Genomic DNA, 25,532 nt, shown 5'->3' with positions numbered 1-25,532 from the left:
GCTGTGACGATCTCCTGTCTCCTGACGTCACCGCGGTCACTGCCGTCTATACCCGCGGCCCGAGACTGTCACTAGCGGTGACGTCACGGGCTCTCGCGATACTGCTGACAACGCGGCGGGCATAGAAGTCAGTGACAGCGCTGATGGCAGGACTCCAGGAGATCGTCACAGCAGGTAATGATCTCATCTATCCTCCTGACAGCAGCGCTCGTCATCCCCTGCAGTGACCTGAGCTATTGATGTTAGCTCAGGTCAATGCATTACTCTCCTAGCCAATGGGGAACCTTCTGTTCTTCACTTCCTGGGACAGTGACTATGGTATGGATCTTCGTTCTTCGTGGGACACCCCCCCCCCCTTATTGGATTACGCCGGACAAGGATTTGATTGTTCTTGTCAATAAATTGGTGAAAGAGGGAATGTTTTGGGCAGTGTTTTTTCAAATAAAACTTTTTTTGTTGTCTATTTTTTTATTTCTTACTGACTGGGTTGGTGATGTCGGGTATCTGATAGACGCGTGACATCACTAACTCCAGGGCTTGATGCCAGGTGGCATTACACATCTGGCATCAACCCCATATATTACCCCGTTTGCCACCGCACCAGGGCAACGGGATGAGTTGGGGCGAAGCGCCAGGATTGGCACGTCTAATGGATGCCCCACTTGTGGGGCGGCTGTAGCCTGCTATTTGTAGGCTGGGGAGTGTCCAATAACAGTGGACCTCCCTAGTCTGAGAATATCAGAACCCAGCTGTCCGCTTTACCTCGGCTGGTGGTCCAATTTGGGGAGGACCCCACGTTTTTTGTTTTAAATTATTTATTTAATGTAAAATTACAGAGTGGGGTGCCCTCTGTTTTGGATTACCAGCCAAGGTGAAGCTGCCAGCTGTGGTCTGTAGGCTCCAGCCATCTGCTTTACCCTAGCTGGCTACAAAAGATAGGGGGAACTCACGTCATTTTTTTTTTTTAATTATTTATTTTTTTGGCTAAATACAAGGCTAAACACCCTTTAGTGCCACATGAAAGTCACTAAAGGGTGCCAGCTTAGAAAATGCAAGGGGGTGGGACATTATATATGTCTTTCTCATCTATCTATTCATCTATCCATCTTTCCCTCTATCCATTATCTGTCTATCGATTATCTATCTATTATCTATATTATTTACTGCAGTTCAGCATAAAAAAACCGCAGGGACCAACCTGCGGAAAAACCGCGGCAAAACCGTGGCAAAATCGCGGCAAAAACGCATGCGTTTTCCCCGCGGTTTTGGTGCGTTTTTTTACCGCAGGTGCGGTAATCTTCAACTCCCAGTAGTTTCTCAAGAAATTTTCTTGAGAAAAATCACTTTTCTAGTGCGCACATAACAGTGTTTTACAGTTTAGTGCACAATTCTACATGTATAAACACCTTGCATATATCTACATTACACTTCAATTGCCATTTTTCAGCCCGAACCTCCAGTTTACATAAATCCCTCTGTGTTGATTACTCTGTAAAGTTTTGTAAATATTTGCAAATATTGAAATTCTACTCTGTATATCATCTACAAGGTCAGTCACACATTGTGTTTTTGCTGTTTGTTTTCTTGCAAATTTTAACCAGTACTGCAAAAAAAAAAAAACGCATGCAGGCAAAGTCTATGAGAATGGATACTTGCTGCGCACACGCTGCAGATTTTTTTCCTTGCCGATTTTGGTGCAGAAAAAATCTGCAGCGTGTCAATTCTTTCTGCGTTTTGTCCTGCGGATATACGGTAATCCACTGCAGTGCTTGATCAATGCAATGGAGATGCATTCGCAGCCCTGACACTTCACCTCAAGCATCATGCATCTGGCATGGTTCACGAGGTTCTCTGTAGCTCAGTAACCTTGGGTCGTCCTGGTGATGACCCAGGATTGCCATGGCAGCGTTCAGCTCTCTGTGATCGCATTACAGGGACCCATTCACCAGGGAGAGTTAAGCGATCTCTCTCCCTACCTCCTGAATGCTGTAATCATGATTGATCACATCATTTTGGGGGTTAAACTGCTGTAAGCGGACCGGGCACCACTCCTGGCAGTGACAGCCGGGTCTCGGCTGTAACATCAACAGGAGACCCAGCGGCGATGACAAAGGTACAGTGTTTTTCCTGCCAAAACATGCAGTTTTATGGTAGAAAATCTGCACACAAATCTGCCACATGGGCACATACCCCAAATATGTTAAGAAGAAGAGGGCCCAATACTAACACCTGTGGCACCCCAATATGATCTGCTGTGCAGAAGAAATCTGCAGCATGTCAATTCTATGTTCTTTTCTGCATCTGATATAATCCACTCGATTACTACAATGGATTAGATCCGCCAGTGCTGCACTTGCAGCTCTGACATTTTGCCTCACACTCCATGCATACAGCATGGCTTGTGAGGCTCTCCGTAGCCCTGTAACCTGGTGTCGGCATGTTGACAACCCAGGGTTGCCAAAGCAGCGATAGGGTCCCTGTGATCGCATTACAGTGAATTCTGAATGAGTGAATGATTTAGTGAATCCTGCTTTGAGCAGGGGGTTGGACTAGATGACTCAGGAGGTCCATTCCAACTCTAATATTCTATGATTCTATGATCGCCAGGGAGAGGTAAGCAATTGACTGATCACAACATTTAGGGAGTTGAACTCCTGGAAGCAGCGCGGGCACTGCTCCTGTGAGAGCAGAGTCTCAGCTGAAACATCAGCCGGAAACCCAGTGGCAATCACGGGGTACAGCACAGGAACCCCCGTGATCGCCATGACATATGTATGAAAAAACACATACAAAAAACTCAAAAACGCAATAAGAAACGTGATTTTTTTTCTGATGTTTTTCCAGCCAAAAGATGCACACAATCTGCAAACAAATCTGCTACATTGGCAGATACCCCAAATATGTTAAAAAGAAGAGGGCCCAGTACTAACCCCTGTGGTACCCCAATGATAACTGTGACCCAATAAATATGGCTTTCCATTAATAACTACCCTTCCTATCACTGAGCCACTTGTTAACTAGTTGCACCTATTTTCCCAGCCCTATTTCTCTCATTTTATATACCAACCTTTTATGTGGCACCATATATATACCTATAACGAAGGTATTTTGATCACAAATTGGCCAATTTATGAGAGCAAACAAGCTGCAACAAGACGGACCCTAAACCTAATATTTATCAGACATTTTTTGGTCACAGTGTACATCGTTGCAAGTGCATTGTCAGGGCGGGGGTGCAGGAAGCTCCATCGTATGTACAGACCTTCAGATACAATACAGATTATCTTAGGTCTGATTTCCAGAAACCTTGAGACGGTTTCTGTCCAAAGAAAATAAACGACTCTATAAATGTCCGCAGGTTTACACAGAGATATCCATCCTGGAAGGAGAAGAATTTGCCCCAATATAAATCCCTCCGACATCCATCAATGTGAGCGACGCTGGGACTGCAGAAACCATAACAGGAATATGTCCCCCGCACACAGGAAATTCTATTTATACAGAAAATTCCATCAAAATACACAGAATTCCTTCTATAATTAAGTGCGCGGATCGTCCCTTCAGGTCTCAGGGATCAGGGCGGCTAATTTTAGTCTGTATATAAAAGGGATGTGGGATTTCAGGCGCATTGTACATGTAACACGTATATGAATCGTGCTGCTGACCCCACAAATGTGACACCTCTCATTGTATCACAGGAATAATGTAATGTCACTCAATAATAGTGCCAACTGCAGCGCTCTCACATCAGATCCATTCCCACTATAACAGGGCCACCATAGCAGAGCCAGTCACACTATAACAGTGCCACCATAGCAGATCCATTCACACTATAACAGTGCCACCATAGCAGAGCATTCACACTATAACAGGGCCACCATAACAGAACAATCACACTATAACAGTGCCACCATAGCAGAACAATCACACTATAACAGTGCCACCATAGCAGAGCCAATCACACTATAACAGTGCCACCATAGCAGATCCATTCACACTATAACAGTGCCACCATAGCAGAGCATTCACACTATAACAGGGCCACCATAGCAAAGCCATTCACACTATAACAGTGCCACCATAGCAGATTTATTCACACTATAACGGTGCCACCATAGCAGAGCATTCACACTATAACAGTGCCACCATAACAGAACAATCACACTATAACAGGGCCACCATAGCAGAGCATTCACACTATAACAGTGCCACCATAGCAGAGCATTCACACTATAACAGTGCCACCATAGCAGAGCCAATCACACTATAACAGTGCCACCATAGCAGAGCCAATCACACTATAACAGTGCCACCATAGCAGATCCATTCACACTATAACAGTGCCACCATAGCAAAGCCATTCACACTATAACAGTGCCACCATAGCAGATTTATTCACACTATAACGGTGCCACCATAGCAGAGCCATTCACACTATAACAGTGCCACCATAGCAGAGCCAATCACACTATAACAGTGCCACCATAGCAGATCCATTCACACTATACCAGTGCCACCATAGCAAAGCCATTCACACTATAACAGTGCCACCATAGCAGATTTATTCACACTATAACGGTGCCACCATAGCAGATCCATTCACACTATAACAGTGCCACCATAGCAGAGCCATTCACACTATAACAGTGTCACCATAGCAAAGCCATTCACACTATAACAGTGCCACCATAGCAGATTTATTCACACTATAACGGTGCCACCATAGCAGATCCATTCACACTATAACAGTGCCACCATAGCAGAGCCATTCACACTATAACAGTGCCACCATAGCAGAGCCAATGACAATATAACAGTGCCACCATAGCAGAACAATCACACTATAACAGGGCCACCATAGCAGAACAATCACACTATACCAGTGCCACAGTAGCAGATCCAATGACACTATAACAGTGCCACCATAGCAGATCCATTCCCACTATAACAGGGCCACCATAGCAGAGCCAATCACACTATACCAGTGCCACCATAGCAGAGCCAATGACACTATAACAGTGCCACTATAGCAGATCTATTCCCACTATAACAGTGCCACCAGAACAGAGCCAATCACACTATAACAGTGCCACCATAGCAGAACCAATCACACTATAACAGTGCCACCATAGCAGAACCAATCACACTATAACAGTGCCACCATAGCAGAACCAATCACACTATAACAGTGCCACCATAGCAGAGCAAATCACACTATAACAGTGTTACCATAGCAGAACAATCACACTATAATTAACAGGGCCACCATAGCAGATCCATTCACACTGTAACAGTGCCACCATAGCAGAGCCAATCACACTATAACAGTGCCACCATAGCAGAGCCAATCACACTATAACAGTGCCACCATAGCAGATCCAATCACACTATAACAGTGCCACCATAGGAGATCCATTCACACTATAACAGTGCCACCATAGCAGATCCACTCACACTAGAACAGTGCCCCCATAGCAGAGCCAATCACACTATAACAGTGCCACCATAGCAGACCATTCAGGCAATAACAATGCCATCATAGCAGGACATTCAGGCAATAACACTGCCACCATAGCAGATCCATTCAGCCTATAACAGTGCCACCATAGCACGACATTCACACTATAACAGTGCCACCATAGCAGAGCTATTCACACTATAACAGTGCCGCCATAGAAGAACATTCACACTATAACAGTGCCGCCATAGCAGATCCAATCACACTATAACAGTGCCCCCATGGCAGAACATTCACACTAAAATAGTGCCACCATAGCAGAACAATCACACTATAATTAACAGGGCCACCATAGCAGATCCATTCCCACTATATCAGTGCCACCATAGCAGAACATTCAGACAATAACAATGCCACCATAGCAGAACCATTTACACTATATCAGTGCCACCATAGCAGAGCATTCACACTATAACAGTGCCACCATAGCAGGTCATTCAGGCAATAAAAATGCCACCATAGCAGATCCATTCACACTATAACAGTGCCACCATAGCAGAATATTCACACTATAATTAACAAGGCCACCATGGCAGATCCATTAACACTATATCAGTGCCCCCATAGCAGAACATTCAGACAATTACAATGCCACCATACCAGAGCCATTTACACTATATCAGTGCCGCCATAGCAGAACATTCAGGCAATAACACTGCCACCATAGCAGAACATTCACCTGGTTTGTATGATAATGTCCTCTGGACAGTGCCAGCTACAGTGCCTCCACAACAGAACCATTTTCAGGATCTGTATAATAATGCCCTCCTGGACAGTGCCAGACAAAGTACCATATAGTGGAGCCAATAACAGTGCCTTATTGAGACTCCAGTAACAGTACCAACCACACTGCCCTCATTAGTGTCAGCCTCTCCTCCTCAATAACAGTTGGACCCTTAGTATCTGTGTGAAGCCCCGGGGACGCTGTGTCGGTGCATTACCTTCAGGGACTCCACTCGGCTGGATCTGTCACAGGTAGGAGATCTTCTTCTTGTCGTGACGCCACTCTCAGTATTGCGGCCAGTAGGGACCGCCACTGCAGGTTGAGGGACGCCTGGGGCTGATGGTGAGTGCAGTTAGTTGGAATAGCCCCCTGAGAGTGAGGCAAGCCCCAGGGCCCTGTGTAGATGTGTAGAACTACAAGGCGCAGAATGACTCAACACAGGCAGGATGTCTTTCAGGGTTTTTACTCACAGTTGATGGCAGGGTGAGTGACCCGGGTGTAGCTGGGATGAACCAAGTGGGAACCAGGTGTCCTTCAGGCTGACTTCTGATGGTGACTACTAACTCGCCTTCCTTAGCCCTTGGTGGTTTGGGGTAACCCCGACTTTGAGTCCCTATGGGGGTCACCCAGGGAAGATGCTGCAGCCTCTCTCCCCTTCGTTTGCCGTTTGCTTGTCGCCTGGACCAGGCCACTCCAGCTGCTTGCCTCCTGTGACCTATGGGCCCTAACTGTGGCTACGTGGCTGCGGCTTTTGTGGTGTTGTGGCGTGGGCTTTGAGAGCCCCACACCGGCAGGTTTAGCAAAAGAAAGCTGGATCTATCTCCGCTTCGGGATCTGCCGCCCGTTTGGGCCTGGTACTCTCTAGCAGTCTCCTTACTTCCCACTCCGTGCTCTCTCTTTAGCTGAAGATGGATTTCGGGTAGCCCTCCTAGTTGACCGTTCTCCCCCGTCAGTAGCCACTGCGCGGGCGCTGTCAGACTGCACAGCCCCAGGGATCTGCTCCTCACTCGAGCTCCCTGGACTCTACACTGCTCTGGCTCACTGCCCCTCCTCTCCTGTTCTTGCCTACGCCACCTAGCAACCAGACTCTCTTACCACACCCCTTGAGAGGAGATGGAGGCTTTTGGCCCCCTCCACTATTCCAGTGAAGGTGAAGGCTTTTCCCCCTCCTGGGATCCCCAGGGGTCCTCTCATGGGTACATGTGTGAGACCTGATCACTATGCGCCTGTGTTCCACACCCCGGTCAGCCTTCTGGATTACCTGTATGGTACTGTCCCCAGCATGGGTGCAGTACTCAGTGGTGCCTGACCAGGTCAGGGGCGCCACATTCCCCCTTAGTTATCACCAGCACGTCCTCGGGCTGCAAGACAACATTTTAAAATGCATAAAACATTAAAACATGTAAAACATTTTTAAAAGCACCAGGTACCATACATCACCACCCTCCACCCACAAGTCCGTTAACCCACCCAAAACCCTCTCACGTCGGCCGCGCCTTCAGCCACTTCTGGCAGGATGTCGAGGCGGCTTTCATGGGCTGGTGGTTTCAGGGTATACCTGGCCTGGTGGATCCGCGCCTTCAGCCTCTTCTGGCAGGATGTAGAGGCGGCCTCCACAGTTGGTGCTGACCAGGTACCCTCTTTGTGGTGGAGAGCCAGGCCCCATAAACAGGCATGCTCTCTGGTCGCAGGCGAGCCAAGGCCCTATATACGGACGGGCTCCTCCTGGTTGCAGACGAGCCAAGCCCCTAAACAGGCTGACTCTGGTGGTGGTGGTGCCCTTTTGGTGTAACTATTTACACTGCGAGAGTTTGTGGCTATAGCCAGTTCATAGCCTTAAGGTTTATTTCTCACAATAGTTTATGTGGGCACATTCTTGAACTTTAAAACGTTGCAAAACAAACTTTCCAAACTGGTCAAAACTTGCTGTACTTTACTTAAACTTATGCAGACTCCTCTTCACCAGGGCTTGGGCCTGTAGGGCTGCGGCACCTGTTGCTTTCTTGACCTTTTTCCTCATCTGTAGTTGTCTCGTCAGTAGGTCCTTTGTCTTTTCTTTCTTCTTCTTTGGGACATGGCACTACATCTAGCGCATACCACCCTCTTTCTCCTTGGTGCATGGTGAACTGTACGGAGTCTCCCATCTTTAAGTTTCTGCCAGGGTGTCCTCTGGGCAGATTAGCTCTGACGTCTCTCCTATTGACAAAAATGCCTTCTTTGATACCAGGTGCTACGATGAACCCGTATCCTGACTTGAGGCTGAAGTCCTCCACTACTCCTCTGCAAAGGGGTCCTCGGACCTGTGCTTTGGCTCTTCTCAGGAACCTTTTTTCTTGTAGGTCTCTGGCCGTGATGTCATCTCTCTGCTCTGGGGATGGCGGTGCAGGGAAAGACTGGGTTCTACTGCGGCGCTGTGTCTTGCGGGCTGGATTCTGCGAAGTGCAGCTTACAAGCTCCCAGGTAGGGCGGTTGGGCAGGTCTTCTTCGTCAGCAGGAGGTGTCAGGTCTTCCTCGTCCCAGCGGGAATATGGCAGCATCTCCGGCTCTGGGACTAGCACTGCTGCTGGCTCCGGGGGCAACTCCTCAGCTTCTTGCCCTCCTCTCCCCCTTAGTTCTTCGCTGCACTCTGGTCGTAGCAGCGCTAGGGATGAGTGTTCCTCAGCTGGCCCAGGCGGTGGACTCTTCGGCGTGGTTGCCGCAGGGGTTGCCTTAGGGGTGTGCGGAGGGAGCATGTACTGGTCCACCATCTCCTGTGGGAACTTGGCCTCCAGGTCAGCCTTCAGCTGCCAGTATGCGGGGTCCTCACCTACCAGGGATTTCCTAGTAGGGACTTCCTTAGACTGGGGAGCGGTGTCTGCTCTGGCCTTGCAGGCCGGGGTAAATGGTGATGCAATCTCTTGGCGGGCCGCGCCCTGTATGGCGGCGGCCTGGTCTTGGCGGGCCGCGCCCGGCATGGCGGCGGCCTGGTCTTGGCGGGCCGAGCCTGGCGTGGCGGCGGCCTGGATCTGCGTCGCTGTTGCGGCCAGTTCTTGGCGGGCCGGACTGGGCATTGCAGCCGCGGTCTGAATTGGCGTCGCATCCTCGATGGGGTCCGTGCAGGTGGAGCTGGGCATCGCTGCAGTGATCGGGGCTTGACGGGCCGCACCTGGCGGGGCTGCGGCCTGGTTCAGCATCTCACTTGCGGCTCGGACGAGCGTCGCTGCTGCGGTGGGGTCTTGGCGGACTGGGCTCAGCAGGGTGGCAGCCTGGGTCAGCGTCACACCTGCGGCACGGATGAGTATCGCCGTGGCAGTCGGACCTTTGCGGGCCAGGCGGGGTGTCGCTGCGGCGGCCTGGATTTGGCGGGCCGCACCTAGCGTGGCTGCGGCCTCGCTCAGCGTCGCCGCGCCAGGCGCCTCTTCTGGGACCGCGGTCGTAGCAGCAGGGATCGGAGCACTTGCGCTGGCCGGGGCAACTCTGGACTCACCCATCGGTGGCACCATCGGGATCTGAGTCGTCGCCGCTCGATCTGGCAGGCGTCGCGCGGCTCCCTCCTCGTAGGTCCGAACCGCCGCAGCCATCTCCAGAAGCTCCATGCGTTCCTCTCTGAGCTGTCGCATAATCCTGGCCTCCAGCTGATCGCAGAAGATAGCAAGCTCCCGGCACCACCAGGCAGCAGAGCCTGGTTCTGGGTATCCACGTCCGGACTCCATTTCTTCTCTCTGCAGCAGCAGGCTTGTGGCTCTCTTTCCTTCCCGCCGTCTCTGGACGCTTCCGCTTTCTTCACAAGCGAGGTCAGAACTCTGCAGGGGATCTCTGGGTAGCCACACCTCTTCGTGGGCGGTAACTTCTTCCAGCGCGGGCTGCTGTTGTTTTTCAGCGCGCTTTTCATGGTGGCAATATGGCGGCGCTTCCAATTTTTCAAGCGGACCGCCCAGGCACATGGTCACCTGTCTGGACAGGTCTAGTCCTTATCCTGTTCGTGACGCCAGATGTGAAGCCCCGGGGACGCTGTGTCGGTGCATTACCTTCAGGGACTCCACTCGGCTGGATCTGTCACAGGTAGGAGATCTTCTTCTTGTCGTGACGCCACTCTCAGTATTGCGGTCAGTGGGGGGGGGACCGCCACTGCAGGTTGAGGGACGCCTGGGGCTGATGGTGAGTGCAGTTAGTTGGAATAGCCCCCTGAGAGTGAGGCAAGCCCCAGGGCCCTGTGTAGATGTGTAGAACTACAAGGCGCAGAATGACTCAACACAGGCAGGATGTCTTTCAGGGTTTTTACTCACAGTTGATGGCAGGGTGAGTGACCCGGGTGTAGCTGGGATGAACCAAGTGGGAACCAGGTGTCCTTCAGGCTGACTTCTGATGGTGACTACTAACTCGCCTTCCTTAGCCCTTGGTGGTTTGGGGTAACCCCGACTTTGAGTCCCTATGGGGGTCACCCAGGGAAGATGCTGCAGCCTCTCTCCCCTTCGTTTGCCGTTTGCTTGTCGCCTGGACCAGGCCACTCCAACTGCTTGCCTCCTGTGACCTATGGGCCCTAACTGTGGCTACGTGGCTGCGGCTTTTGTGGTGTTGTGGCGTGGGCTTTGAGAGCCCCACACCGGCAGGTTTAGCAAAAGAAAGCTGGATCTATCTCCGCTTCGGGATCTGCCGCCCGGTTGGGCCTGGTGCTCTCTAGCAGTCTCCTTACTTCCCACTCCGTGCTCTCTCTTTAGCTGAAGATGGATTTCGGGTAGCACTCCTAGTTGACCGTTCTCCCCCGTCAGTAGCCACTGCGCGGGCGCTGTCAGACTGCACAGCCCCAGGGATCTGCTCCTCACTCGAGCTCCCTGGACTCTACACTGCCTGGCTCACTGCCCCTCCTCTCCTGTTCTTGCCTACGCCACCTAGCAACCAGACTCTCTTACCACACCCCTTGAGAGGAGATGGAGGCTTTTGGCCCCCTCCACTATTCCAGTGAAGGTGAAGGCTTTTCCCCCTCCTGGGATCCCCAGGGGTCCTCTCATGGGTACATGTGTGAGACCTGATCACTATGCGCCTGTGTACCACACCCCTGTCAGCCTTCTGGATTACCTGTATTGTACTGTCCCCAGCATGGGTGCAGTACTCAGTGGTGCCTGACCAGGTCAGGGGCGCCACATCTGTATATCACAGCCTGCCATAGTGCCTCCATGACAGTTTCAGCCACAATCTCCTCAGGGCTGGTTTTAGGAGGGGGCAGAATGGACAGGACCCCATAGATATTCATCCAGTGTTATATATCTATGTAAAGTTATAGTTGTAAAGTGAATCACAACATTCTGTGGACTGTGAGGGAGGTGCATTTATAGGCTGCATATGGTTTGGCACTATATGGCGGTATATTGTGTGCTGTGCATGGTATCGTGACACAATATGGAGATATCATGAGGACTGCAGTTAGCAGTATTTAGTTGCCTTCATATGGCGGTATATAGTGGGCTCTATACAGTATGTCACAATTATATTGGTCCGTCACTGCAGTTCCTGCCTCCAGCACATACAGGGTCCGAATGGCCTGGTGGCCCCCGTGCTGTGTATAGAGGGGCCCGCCGCTGGTTACCGCAGTTGATAGGATGGGCGGTGAGTGACCAAACGTCACTGCTGTGCGCCCCGCGCTGACGTCACCATGCGGCGCATAGTAGTGACGTTTTATGGCAACTGGCCTATCAAAGGCCGTGAGCAGTGTGTGATAGGCGCCAGCTATGGAACGTCACTGCTATGTGTCTGTGTCTGGCGGTGACGTCAGCGCGCGGCGCACAGCAGTGACGGTTAATAACTGTGTCGTCACTGGTTACCACATCACGCTGTTCCTCGGAGGCGACAATGACGACTGGAGGGAGACACGGCACAGTATTTAGAAGTGAAGGAACAGTATGAACTTTAAGGGTCAGTGTAATAAGTGGGAGCATAGGGGGGACAGTATGGATAAGTGGGAGCATAGGGTCAATATTGATAAGTGGGAGCATAGGGTCAATATGGATAAGTGGGAGCATAGGGGGGACAGTATGGATAAGTGGGAGCATAGGGTCAATATTGATAAGTGGCAGCATAGGGGGGACAGTATGGATAAGTGGGAGCATAGGGGGGACAGTATGGATAAGTGGGAGCATAGGGTCAATATTGATAAGTGGGAGCATAGGGGGGACAGTATGGATAAGTGGGAGCATAGGGTCAATATTGATAAGTGGGAGCATAGGGGGGACAGTATGGATAAGTGGGAGCATAGGGGGCAATATGGATAAGTGGGAGCATAGGGGGGACAGTATGGATAAGTGGGAGCATAGGGGGCAATATGGATAAGTGGGAGCATAGGGGGGACAGTATGGATAAGTGGGAGCATAGGGGGCAATATGGATAAGTGGGAGCCTAGGGGGCAATACGGATAAGTGGGAGCATAGGGTCAATACGGATAAGTGGGAGCATAGGGTCAATATGGATAAGTGGGAGCATAGGGTCAATATGGATAAGTGGGAGCATAGGGTCAATATGGATAAGTGGGAGCATAGGGTCAATATGGATAAGTGGGAGCATAGGGGTCAATATGGATAAGTGGGAGCATAGGGTCAATATGGATAAGTGGGAGCATAGGGGTCAATATGGATAAGTGGGAGCATAGGGTCAATATGGATAAGTGGGAGCATAGGGGTCAATATGGATAAGTGGGAGCATAGGGTCAATATGGATAAGTGGGAGCATAGGGTCAATATGGATAAGTGAGAGCATAAGGGGCAATATGGATAAGTGAGAGCATAAGGGGCAATATGGATAAGTAGAAGCATATGGGGGACTGTATTGATAAATGGGAGCATACAGGGCAATATGGATAAGTGGGAGCATAGAGTGTGCAGTGTGGATACGTGGGAGCATAGGGGGGACAGTATGGATAAGTGGGAGCATGGGAGAGGGCAATATGGATAAGTGAGAGCATAAAGGGGACAGTATGGATAAATGGGAGCATACAGGGCAATATGGATAAGTGGGAGCATAGCGTGTGCAGTGTGGATACGTGGGAGCATGGGAGAGGGCAATATGGATAAGTGGGAGCATAATGGAGACAGTATGGCTAATTGGGAGTATAGTGGGCAGTTTGGATAAATAAGAGTGTAGGGGGTCAGTATGGATAAGTGAGAGCATAGGGGGACAGTATGGAGATGTGAGAGCATAGGGGGACAGTATGGAGATGTGAGAGCATAGGGGGACAGTATGGAGATGTGAGAGCATAGGGTGGACCGTATGGATTAGTGGGAGCATAGAGGGGACAGTATAGAGATGTGAGAGCATGGGAGTACAATATGGATAAGTGGGAGTGTATGGGGGACAGTATGGAGAGTTACATCTGACTATAGATAATTGGGAGCATACAGGGGGGGGACAGTATGGATAATGGAGAAGTGGGAGCTGAGGGGATCAGTATGGAGAGTTACATCTGACGTTTTATGGTAACAACCTTACCATGGAAAAGAAGCCTCTCATTACATTTTGTATTCATTAAATGTGTGAATGTGATGTAGTATGGGTGATAGTATACTCACCTACCGCTGCTTTCTCCGGTGTCCGGCGCCGGCCTCCTCTTCTTAGTGACGTCACCCCTCTCCAGACTCTCTGGTGTCTGGCACCGGCCTCCTCTTCTTAGTGACGTCACCCCTCTCCAGACTCTCCAGTGTCCGGCACCGGCCTCCTCTTCATAGTGACGTCACCCCTCTCCAGACTCTCCAGTGTCTCGCACTGGCCTCCTTTTCTTAGTGACGTCACCCCTCTCCAGACTCTCCGGTGTCTGGCGCCGGCCTCCTCTTCTTTGTGACGTCACCCCTCTCCAGACTCTCCGGTGTCTGGTGCCGGCCTCTTCTTCTTAGTGACATCACCCCTCTCCAGACTCTCCAGTGTCCGGCGCCGGCCTCCTCTTCTTTGTGACATCACCCCTCTCCAGACTCTCCAGTGTCCGGCACCGGCCTCCTCTTCTTAGTGACGTCACCCCTCTCCAGACTCTCCGGTGTCTGGCACCGGCCTCCTCTTCTTAGTGACGTCACCCCTCTCCAGACTCTCCAGTGTCCGGCACCGGCCTCCTCTTCTTAGTGACGTCACCCCTCTCCAGACTCTCCAGTGTCCGGCACCGGCCTCCTCTTCTTAGTGACGTCACCCCTCTCCAGACTCTCCGGTGTCTTGCGCCGGCCTCCTCTTCATAGTGACGTCACCCCTCTCCAGACTCTCCGGTGTCTGGCACCGGCCTCCTCTTCATAGTGACGTCACCCCTCTCCAGATTCTCCAGTGTCTGGCGCCGGCCTCCTCTTCTTAGTGACGTCACCCCTCTCCAGACTCTCCGGTGTCTGGCACCGGCCTCCTCTTCTTAGTGACGTCACCCCTCTCCAGACTCTCCAGTGTCCGGCACCGGCCTCCTCTTCTTAGTGACGTCACCCCTCTCCAGACTCTCCAGTGTCCGGCACCGGCCTCCTCTTCATAGTGACGTCACCCCTCTCCAGACTCTCCGGTGTCTTGCGCCGGCCTCCTCTTCTTAGTGACGTCACCCCTCTCCAGACTCTCCAGTGTCCGGCACCGGCCTCCTCTTCTTAGTGACGTCACCCCTCTCCAGACTCTCCAGTGTCCGGCACCGGCCTCCTCTTCTTTGTGACATCACCCCTCTCCAGACTCTCCAGTGTCCGGCACCGGCCTCCTCTTCTTAGTGACGTCACCCCTCTCCAGACTCTCCAGTGTCCGGCACCGGCCTCCTCTTCTTAGTGACGTCACCCCTCTCCAGACTCTCCGGTGTCTTGCGCCGGCCTCCTCTTCATAGTGACGTCACCCCTCTCCAGACTCTCCGGTGTCTGGCACCGGCCTCCTCTTCATAGTGACGTCACCCCTCTCCAGATTCTCCAGTGTCTGGCGCCGGCCTCCTCTTCATAGTGACGTCACCCCTCTCCAGACTCTCCGGTGTCTGGCACCGGCCTCCTCTTCATAGTGACATCACCCCTCTCCAGATTCTCCAGTGTCTGGCGCCGGCCTCCTCTTCTTAGTGACGTCACCCCTCTCCAGACTCTCCGGTGTCTGGCACCGGCCTCCTCTTCTTAGTGACGTCACCCCTCTCCAGACTCTCCAGTGTCCGGCACCGGCCTCCTCTTCTTAGTGACGTCACCCCTCTCCAGACTCTCCAGTGTCCGGCACCGGCCTCCTCTTCTTAGTGACGTCACCCCTCTCCAGACTCTCCAGTGTCCGGCACCGGCCTCCTCTTCTTAGTGACGTCACCCCTCTCCAGACTCTCTGGTGTCTGGCGCCGGCCTCCTCTTCTTAGTGACGTCACCCCTCTCCAGACTCTCTGGTGTCTGGCGCCGGCCTCCTCTTCTTAGTGACGTCACCCCTCTCCAGATTCTCCAGTGTCTGGCGCCGGCCTCCTCTTCATAGTGACGTCACCCCTCTCCAGACTCTCCAGTGTCTGGCGCCAGCCTCCTCTTCTTAGTGACGTCACCCCTCTCCAGATTCTCCAGTGTCTGGCGCCGGCCTCCTCTTCATAGTGACGTCACCCCTCTCCAGACTCTCCAGTGTCCGGCACCGGCCTCCTCTTCTTAGTGACGTCACCCCTCTCCAGACTCTCCAGTGTCCGGCACCGGCCTCCTCTTCTTAGTGACGTCACCCCTCTCCAGACTCTCTGGTGTCTGGCGCCGGCCTCCTCTTCTTAGTGACGTCACCCCTCTCCAGACTCTCTGGTGTCTGGCGCCGGCCTCCTCTTCTTAGTGACGTCACCCCTCTCCAGATTCTCCAGTGTCTGGCGCCGGCCTCCTCTTCATAGTGACGTCACCCCTCTCCAGACTCTCCAGTGTCTGGCGCCAGCCTCCTCTTCTTAGTGACGTCACCCCTCTCCAGATTCTCCAGTGTCTGGCGCCGGCCTCCTCTTCATAGTGACGTCACCCCTCTCCAGACTCTCTGGTGTCTGGCGCCGGCCTCCTCTTCTTAGTGACGTCACCCCTCTCCAGACTCTCTGGTGTCTGGCGCCGGCCTCCTCTTCATAGTGACGTCACCCCTCTCCAGACTCTCTGGTGTCTGGCACCGGCCTCCTCTTCTTAGTGACGTCACCCCTCTCCAGACTCTCTGGTGTCTGGCGCCAGCCTCCTCTTCATAGTGACGTCACCCCTCTCCAGACTCTCTGGTGTCTGGCGCCAGCCTCCTCTTCATAGTGACGTCACCCCTCTCCAGACTATCTGGTGTCTGGCGCCAGCCTCCTCTTCTTAGTGACGTCACCCCTCTCCAGACTCTCTGGTGTCTGGCGCCGGCCTCCTCTTCATAGTGACGTCACCCCTCTCCAGACTCTCTGGTGTCTGGCACCGGCCTCCTCTTCTTAGTGACGTCACCCCTCTCCAGACTCTCTGGTGTCTGGCACCGGCCTCCTCTTCATAGTGACGTCACCCCTCTCCAGACTCTCTGGTGTCTGGCGCCAGCCTCCTCTTCTTAGTGACGTCACCCCTCTCCAGACTCTCTGGTGTCTGGCGCCGGCCTCCTCTTCATAGTGACGTCACCCCTCTCCAGACTCTCTGGTGTCTGGCACCGGCCTCCTCTTCTTAGTGACGTCACCCCTCTCCAGACTCTCCAGTGTCCGGCACCGGCCTCCTCTTCTTAGTGACGTCACCCCTCTCCAGACTCTCCAGTGTCTGGCGCCGGCCTCCTCTTCTTAGTGACGTCACCCCTCTCCAGACTCTCCAGTGTCTGGCGCCAGCCTCCTCTTCTTAGTTACGTCACCCCTCTCCAGATTCTCCAGTGTCTGGCGCCGGCCTCCTCTTCATAGTGACGTCACCCCTCTCCAGACTCTCTGGTGTCTGGCGCCGGCCTCCTCTTCTTAGTGACGTCACCCCTCTCCAGACTCTCTGGTGTCTGGCACCGGCCTCCTCTTCATAGTGACGTCACCCCTCTCCAGACTCTCTGGTGTCTGGCGCCAGCCTCCTCTTCTTAGTGACGTCACCCCTCTCCAGACTCTCTGGTGTCTGGCGCCGGCCTCCTCTTCATAGTGACGTCACCCCTCTCCAGACTCTCTGGTGTCTGGCACCGGCCTCCTCTTCTTAGTGACGTCACCCCTCTCCAGACTCTCCAGTGTCCGGCACCGGCCTCCTCTTCTTAGTGACGTCACCCCTCTCCAGACTCTCCAGTGTCTGGCGCCGGCCTCCTCTTCTTAGTGACGTCACCCCTCTCCAGACTCTCCAGTGTCTGGCGCCAGCCTCCTCTTCTTAGTTACGTCACCCCTCTCCAGATTCTCCAGTGTCTGGCGCCGGCCTCCTCTTCATAGTGACGTCACCCCTCTCCAGACTCTCTGGTGTCTGGCGCCGGCCTCCTCTTCTTAGTGACGTCACCCCTCTCCAGACTCTCTGGTGTCTGGCGCCGGCCTCCTCTTCTTAGTGACGTCACCCCTCTCCAGATTCTCCAGTGTCTGGCGCCGGCCTCCTCTTCATAGTGACGTCACCCCTCTCCAGACTCTCGGGTACACGCTGCTCTCCATGTCCCAGAGATGACTTTTAGCCTTGGTTCCATTTCTGTATAGTATCCGATGCAGGAGCATGATATGTGATCTGCTAATGACCCTCGGGCTCAGGTTCTGCTGCAATCTTGCAATCGGATCATAGGTGTGTAAAAGAGGGGGAGGGTAATCTCTCCATCTTCTCCGCAGCCTGTCTATGCAAATATTGCACTGCACTCTTATGACGTACATGTGCAGTGCGGTTTCACGTGCTCTCATAGACTTGTATGGGTGCATGTGATGCGAGGTTTCCTGCCAAACGCAGTATGCTGTGATTCATTTCTCATGCTAATATTGCATGAAAAAAAGAATAGCAGATTAACAGTGCCCCATAGTTTTACACTTGTGCGAATGGGATCCGATGTTTTATCGGATTTCACTCGTCTGTGTAAATCACAAGTTGAACCGAGGCCTTACTGTGTAAGTCTATGAAGTGACATAATGAGGTCCCATAGACTTTCATTGTAAAAGAAACGTCTGTTTCATGCAGAGAGCATACAATGAACAGGCTAATCACAATTGTAGTGACGTCACCGAGAAGCAGCGAAGAACAACGCTGGACACCGGAGAGAGCAGCAGGGGGTGAGCGTATGAAGAAACTCACAGTTTACATTATACGCACATAGACATTTAATGAATCCAAATCTTAGTGGCAGGCTTCTTATATTTTTGCTGTCCCATCTGACAGCAGCATAATGTGGAGATAGAGGCCCTGATTCCAGCGATGTGTCACTTACTGAGCTGTTTGCTGTCAATTTGATAAAATCAGTGTTTTCTCTGCTGCAGATCTAGCAGTTATACAGAGCTCATGAATATTCTGGACTACCTGCAGCATGCCAAGTAGTCCTCTAATGACAATCTCCTGCTGATTAAACAGTGATTTTATCAAAACTACACTAAGCAGCCCAGTAAGTGACACATCGTTGGAATCAGGGCCTCTGCCACTACGTGAGGTGGGAAAAATCCGGTGACAGATTCCCTTTAAGAACATACTGGGATTTGCAGGTTTATGCGATAGGAGTGTGTGGGAGGCTGACCTGACATTGTAATTGGTCCCTGTACTAAACTTGGTGCAGCTTTTATTTAGTGACTGTGGTTCTGATGTTGGATTCATGTGCTGATGCTGGTTCTGATTGTGTACATATATAGCAATCCATAACTCGGCAGAGGTCGTCACCGGCTAAGGGGATCACCTTTCTGCTACTATCACTCTGCTGCTGGCGTCACCCTGATGCTGAAGAGGGAAAGGTAAGCGCCTTATGAAGCCGAAGAATATTATTGTGTACAAGGCATGTTAATGTGAAGGCACAGTATCATGGGGGCGGTATGCAGAGCAAGAAAAATGTAGTTCTGGGGCTGTATTTATCTATTGACAATAGTTCTGGTGCTGCATTTATCTGTGGATGATGGTTCTAGTGCTGCATTCATGTACTGATGGTGGTTATGGTGCTATATTTATCTACGGATGTTGGTTCTAGTACTGCATTCATAAACTGACAGTGGTTCTGGTGCTGTATTTATTTACTGACAGCAGTTCTGGGATGCTCCACTATAACAGGGATAATGGCACTACCAGATATTTGAAGAAAAACAAAAAGCCAGCACTAAATGTGCACTTCAGCACTAAAAATTCCAAACTGTACTTATTATAAAAATTTTGAGATTTTTGGCAAAAAATTGCAATTTCTTGAGCTCCCTCGCCACGTCACGGCAAATCTCATTTGAGGCAGTCCTAACACTAAAATATTTTTATAAAATGTGCCATACGGCCTCACATATGAATAGTAGAACTGCTCTCAGCAGCACTCACCTGGTCTATTTCGATCCCGTACCCATGACTGAGTCATGGCTGTGGGCGGGACAGGTCCAAGCAAATGCTGCATGAAGTAAATAGCCTGTGGACAAAGCCTGCTGACTGAATGTGAACAGTCACCAACCGCCAAAATCTAGACAGATGGAATACATCCCAAATTGGGGTGCATAGCAAAGTGGGGGTCAGCCACCGACCAATTCAATGAAGAAAAACAAAAAGCCAGCACTAAATGTGCACTTCAGCACTAAAAATTACAGTTTTACGGTTGGTGACTGTTCACATTGTCATCAGGCCTTGTCCACAGGCTATTTACTTCATGCAGCATTTGCTTGGACCTGTCCCGCCCACAGCCATGACTCAGTCATGGGTACGGGACTGAAATAGACCAGGTGAGTGCTGCTAAGAGCAGTTCTACTATTCATATGTGAGGCCGTATGGCACATTTTATAAAAATATTTTAGTGTAGGACTGCCCCAAATGAGATTTGCCGTGACGTGGCGGGGGAGCTCAAGAAATTGCAATTTTTTGCCAAAAATCTCAAAAATTTTTATGAGTACAGTTTGGAATTTTTAGTGCTGAAGTGCACATTTAGTGCTGGCTTTTTGGTTTTCTTTACCAGATATTTGGATATGTTGGGTGGGCCCTCAGAGTCAATTCCCCCTGTGGGCCCCAGACACCCCAGTTCAACACCGATAATGAATTTATATATCAGTATTACCTTGGTACTATATGTTGGTGGTATATTGTCAACTGCATATGGCAGTTTTTGCTTGACACTATATGGTGACGTTATGTTGACTGTATATGGCAGTATTATCCTTTTCACTATATGGTGGTACAATATATTGTAAACTCCATGGACGGAATTAATATGGCACTATATGGCAATATACTGTGAACACTATTTGGCAGTATTTTGGCTCTATATGATGGTATTATGTGGATTGTATATGGCAGTATTATTTTGGCTTTCTATGATGGAATTATACAGATTGTAAATGGCAGTATTATCCTGGGTTTATATGATGATTTTATATGGACAGTATATGGCCGTATGATCTTGGCAATACATGGTGATATTAGGTAGACTGTATATGGCAGTATTATCTTTACATTATATGGCCGTATTATCTTGGCTCTATATGACAGTATTATGTGGACTGTATATGGCAGTATTATCTTTACATTATTTGGCCGTATGATCTTGGCGCTATATGACAGTAATATGTAGACTGTATATGGCAGTATTATGTTGGCTTTATGTGATAGCATTATGTGGACTGTACAGGGCCATATGATCTTGGCAATCCATGGTGATATTAGGTGGACTGTATATGGCAGTATTATCTTTACATTATATGGCTGTATGATGTTGGCTCTAAATGACAGTATTATGTGGACTGTATATGGTAGTATTATGTTGGCTTTATGTGATAGCATTATGTGGACTGTACATGGCCGTATGATATTGGCAATACATGGGGATATTAGGTGGACTGTATATGACAGTATTATCTTTACATTATATGGTTTAAAATTATTACTGAAAGTCCAAAAAACAGAGCCTTGGTGAGAGGGCTGCGAAGTACAGCTGCACTCTGGACCCTAAAGGGGGCTTTACACGCTACGACATCGCTAATGCGAACTCGTTGGGGTCACGGAATTGGTGACGCACATCCGGCCGCATTAGCGATGCCGTTGCGTGTGACACCGATGAGTGATTTTGCATCGTTGCAAAAATGTGCAAAATCGCTCATCGGTGACATGGGGGTCCATTCTCGATTATCGTTACTGCAGCAGTAACGAAGTTGTTCCTCGTTTCTGCGGCAGCACAGATCGCTCCGTGTGACACCGCAGGAACGAGGAAGCTCTCCTTACCCGCCTCCCGGCCGCTATGCGGAAGGAAGGAGGTGGGCGGGATGTTACGTCCCGCTCAGCTCCGCCCCTCCGCTGCTATTGGGTGGCCGCTCAGTGACGTCGCTGTGACACCGCACGGACCACCCCCTTAGAAAGGAGGCGGTTCGCCGGTCACAGTGACGTCGCCGGGCAGGTAAGTATGTGTGATGGGTCTGGGCGATGTTGTGCGGCACGGGCAGCGATTTGCCCGTGTCTCACAACAGATGGGGGCGGGTACCCACACTAGCGATATCGGGACCGATATCGCAGCGTGTAAAGCCCGTTTAAGGATGGAAGTATCTCATATCCAGAACCCCACAGTCGTCCATCAGCCGGGTCTATGGCTGTCGCTCAGGGTCGGAGTCCAGGCTTGTAGTACATAAAATAACAGGAATTGCTTATCAGCTGCTCAGGAAGCCCAATTGCTAAGTGGAAGTGTTAGTTTAGAGTTCCTGGTGCTGTCAGGGGTCGGACAAGAATAATCCATGCGTTTTGTCGGGCGTCAAGCCCAGGGCTCGGGTCTGGGAGGGGAGAGCAACACGGGAAAAAACAAGTGGGATTCAAATCATCGCTATCTCAGTCCTGTCCCTCCCCGAGATAAGGGCTCCACAGCACAATGTGTGAATTATTCTGCTTTTCCTTTTTTTGACCAATTTACACCCAAGCGGCTAAAAAAAGATGAGCAGTCGTCCTATTCATAGAACAGATTGTCCTGTATTCTAGAGGTTCTTTCTCCATCACTTGTCACCTGGATGATTTTATGTCGTGTTCACAAATATAATAGGGTCCGATTACAAAACTCATAATGTATCCACAATGACTTGTTTTCTAAAATGATAGTTTATTATTTTTCTATTCTTTTCTCCACTCACCACTAGGGGGAGCTCCCTACATATAGATTTACACAGTCACCATTAAATTTATACAGTTACCAATAGGGAGAGCTCACTACATACAGATTTATACAGCCACCACTAAAGGGAGCTCACTACATACAGAATTTATACAGCCACCACTAGAGGGAGGTCACTACATACAGATTTATACAGCCACCACTAGAGGGAGCTCCCTACATACAGATTTATACAGCCACCACTAGGGGGAGCTCACTACATACAGATTTATACAGTCACCACTAGGGGGAGCTCACTACATACAGATTTATACAGCCACCACTAGAGGGAGCTCACTACATACAGATTTATACAGCCACCACTAGAGGGAGCTCACTACATACAGATTTATACAGCCACCAATAGGGAGAGCTCACTACATACAGAATTTATACAGCCACCACTAGAGGGAGGTCACTACATACAGATTTATACAGCCACCACTAGAGGGAGCTCCCTACATACAGATTTATACAGCCACCACTAGGGGGAGCTCACTACATACAGATTTATACAGTCACCACTAGGGGGAGCTCACTACATACAGATTTATACAGCCACCACTAGAGGGAGCTCACTACATACAGATTTATACAGCCACCACTAGAGGGAGCTCACTACATACAGATTTATACAGCCACCACTAGAGGGAGCTCACTACATACAGATTTATACAGCCACCACTAGAGGAAGCTCACTACATACAGATTTATACAGCCACCACTAGGGGGAGCTCACTATATATAGATTTATTCAGCCACCAATAGGGAGAGCTCACTACATACAAATTTATACAGCCACCACTAGGGGGCGCTCACTACATACAGAATTATACATCCACCACTAGAGGGAGCTCACTATATACAGATTTATACAGCCACCACTAGGGGGAGATCACTACATACAGATTTATACAGCCACCACTAGGGGGAGCTCACTACATACAGATTTATACAGTCACCACTAGAGGGAGCTCACTACATACAGAATTATACAGCCACCACTAGGGGGAGTTCACTACATACAGATTTATACAGCCACCACTAGAGGGAGCTCACTACATACAGATTTATACAGCCACCACTAGAGGGAGCTCACTACATACAGATTTATACAGTCACCACTAGAGGGAGCTCACTACATACAGATTTATACAGCCACCACTAGAGGGAGCTCACTACATACAGATTTATACAGCCACCACTAGAGGGAGCTCACTACATACAGATTTATACAGCCACCACTAGAGGGAGCTCATTGCATACAGATTTATAAATCAGCCACTAGGGGGAGTCCATTACATACCCATATTGGCATTACCTTTTGACTGTTGATAGCTGCTCTAACACATACATTAAACAATTATATAAATTCAACACTTGCGCACCTTGCGTTTTTTACCGCGTTTTTGCAGTGCGTTTTTGTGCAGTTTTGGGCTCAAAACTGCATGACTTTGCTTCCCCAGCAAAGCCTATGAGATTTCATTTTTGCTGTCCACACAGTGCAGTTTTGCTTGGCTGTGTTTTTGAGCTGAAAAAAAAAATGGTCATGTCATTTCTTTTCTGCGTTTTCTTTCGTTTTTCCACCCATGCATGCCTTGGAAAAACGCAGCCAAAAAACGCGGTAAATGCAGTTTTTGTGCGTTTTTTTGCGGCCAAAAGTGCACAAAAACGCAGCGTCAAAAAAACGCAGCATTCGCACATAGCCTAAGACTTTTGCTATGTGCACAAAAGGACTCTTTCTCTCAAATATTGTTCACAAATTTGTCAGTAACTTCAGAATTTTCTGCAGCGATTTGACAGCACATGTGCGCTTCAACTCGCTGCAGAAACACTGCATAATGGATGCAGTATTTCTCTAGCCCTTCCACGACAGCATAGGAGGTTGTCTCTCCACGCCCTAATTGGGACAGGAAGCACAAGAGGTTAAAAAGGACCCTTCCACCTCCCATAGCCAGTGTCTTTCCTGTCCCCATGGGGCATGGAGAGGTTTTTGTTTTTCTCCTAAACTGTGGTGGCCGGCGAACTGCAGTATGCATTTTTTTTTTTCCCCCTACCTTAGCCGGGCAGTGTCGGTCGGGCCTTCGCCGCTCCTCCCATGCTGTTCCCTCACCTTGTGGGGGACCGCCGCACCAGCCTTCCGGAGCTCCTCTGGGGTGATGCAGGCTGTGTTGCTCCCCGGCCGGCGTCCTCCCTGAGCCGCCGGCCGCCTCCCGTATGCACGCTGCTGATGCGACCCGGAGGTGCTACCGCGGGCGGGACTTCCGGTTCTCGCGCTTCCCGTGTGGGCACTTCCGGTCGCGGAGGCAGCGTGAGAGACACGCCGTCGCTTCCACTGCCTGTCCTGGACCAGATGTGGGAGGCGGGGAACGTCACCAGTCGCGGGGGGGGGGGGGGGGGGTAGACCTTTTCCACAGGAAGGCTGCCCTGAAGGCATGAGACCCACAGTAAGGATTCTCCTGTGTGCACTGCCATGTCTTCCTCTGCTTCTGCAGAGCCCAGCGTTCCCCCTGCCACAGTAAGTGGCTGAGGGACGGTCCCTTCTGCCTGTTTTCAGGCTGCTATTGTTGGCTCCTTCTGGTTTCCAGGAGGATGAGCCTGCTGGAATATGTGTCAAGTCTGACAAGTGTGATGACAAGACCGAGAGAAACTTTGCCAGCAGTGTACGTATGTCCCTTCCATGGTCTACTGGTAGGCTGATGGCCTTGGGTGTGTGAGCTTGGGAGTTTGAATCCCAGTGGACGCTCCTGGATATTGCTGTATCATGGTCCCATGGGCTGGCTGCCTGGTCTCTGATGACGCCTCTCTGTTTCCATTGGATGGAGAGGGCAGGCATCGTGTGTATAGATTGTTAGGGCTGAACACCGTCCCTTGTAGCGAGCTGCGGTCCATGATGATACCGGAGATTCAGGCCTCACTAGCCTCCCTCCCTGCTGCTGACCCTTCTGCCACAAAAAAGGTCCGCCTCGGATGGTCCCGATAACGGTTTTTCCTCCGGGAGGCCTGACCGGTCTTTTTCTCTTTCCCTCAGACGATTGGGGGATCTTAATGGAGCAGTTAAGAGCACTATGGGGTTGGAGGATGAGTAGGTCCACCCCTCCGTTCAGGGTGAAGTGTCCATGCTAATGTTCTGGATCCTCTCTCAGGACTGGAATTTCCCTGAGAAGCAATTCCGGAGTGTCCCCTGACACAGAT

The sequence above is a fragment of the Anomaloglossus baeobatrachus genome, chromosome 3 (assembly GCF_048569485.1).
Source record: "Anomaloglossus baeobatrachus isolate aAnoBae1 chromosome 3, aAnoBae1.hap1, whole genome shotgun sequence".
Lineage (NCBI taxonomy): Eukaryota > Metazoa > Chordata > Amphibia > Anura > Aromobatidae > Anomaloglossus > Anomaloglossus baeobatrachus.
Note: the sequence above shows the minus strand (reverse complement) of the source record.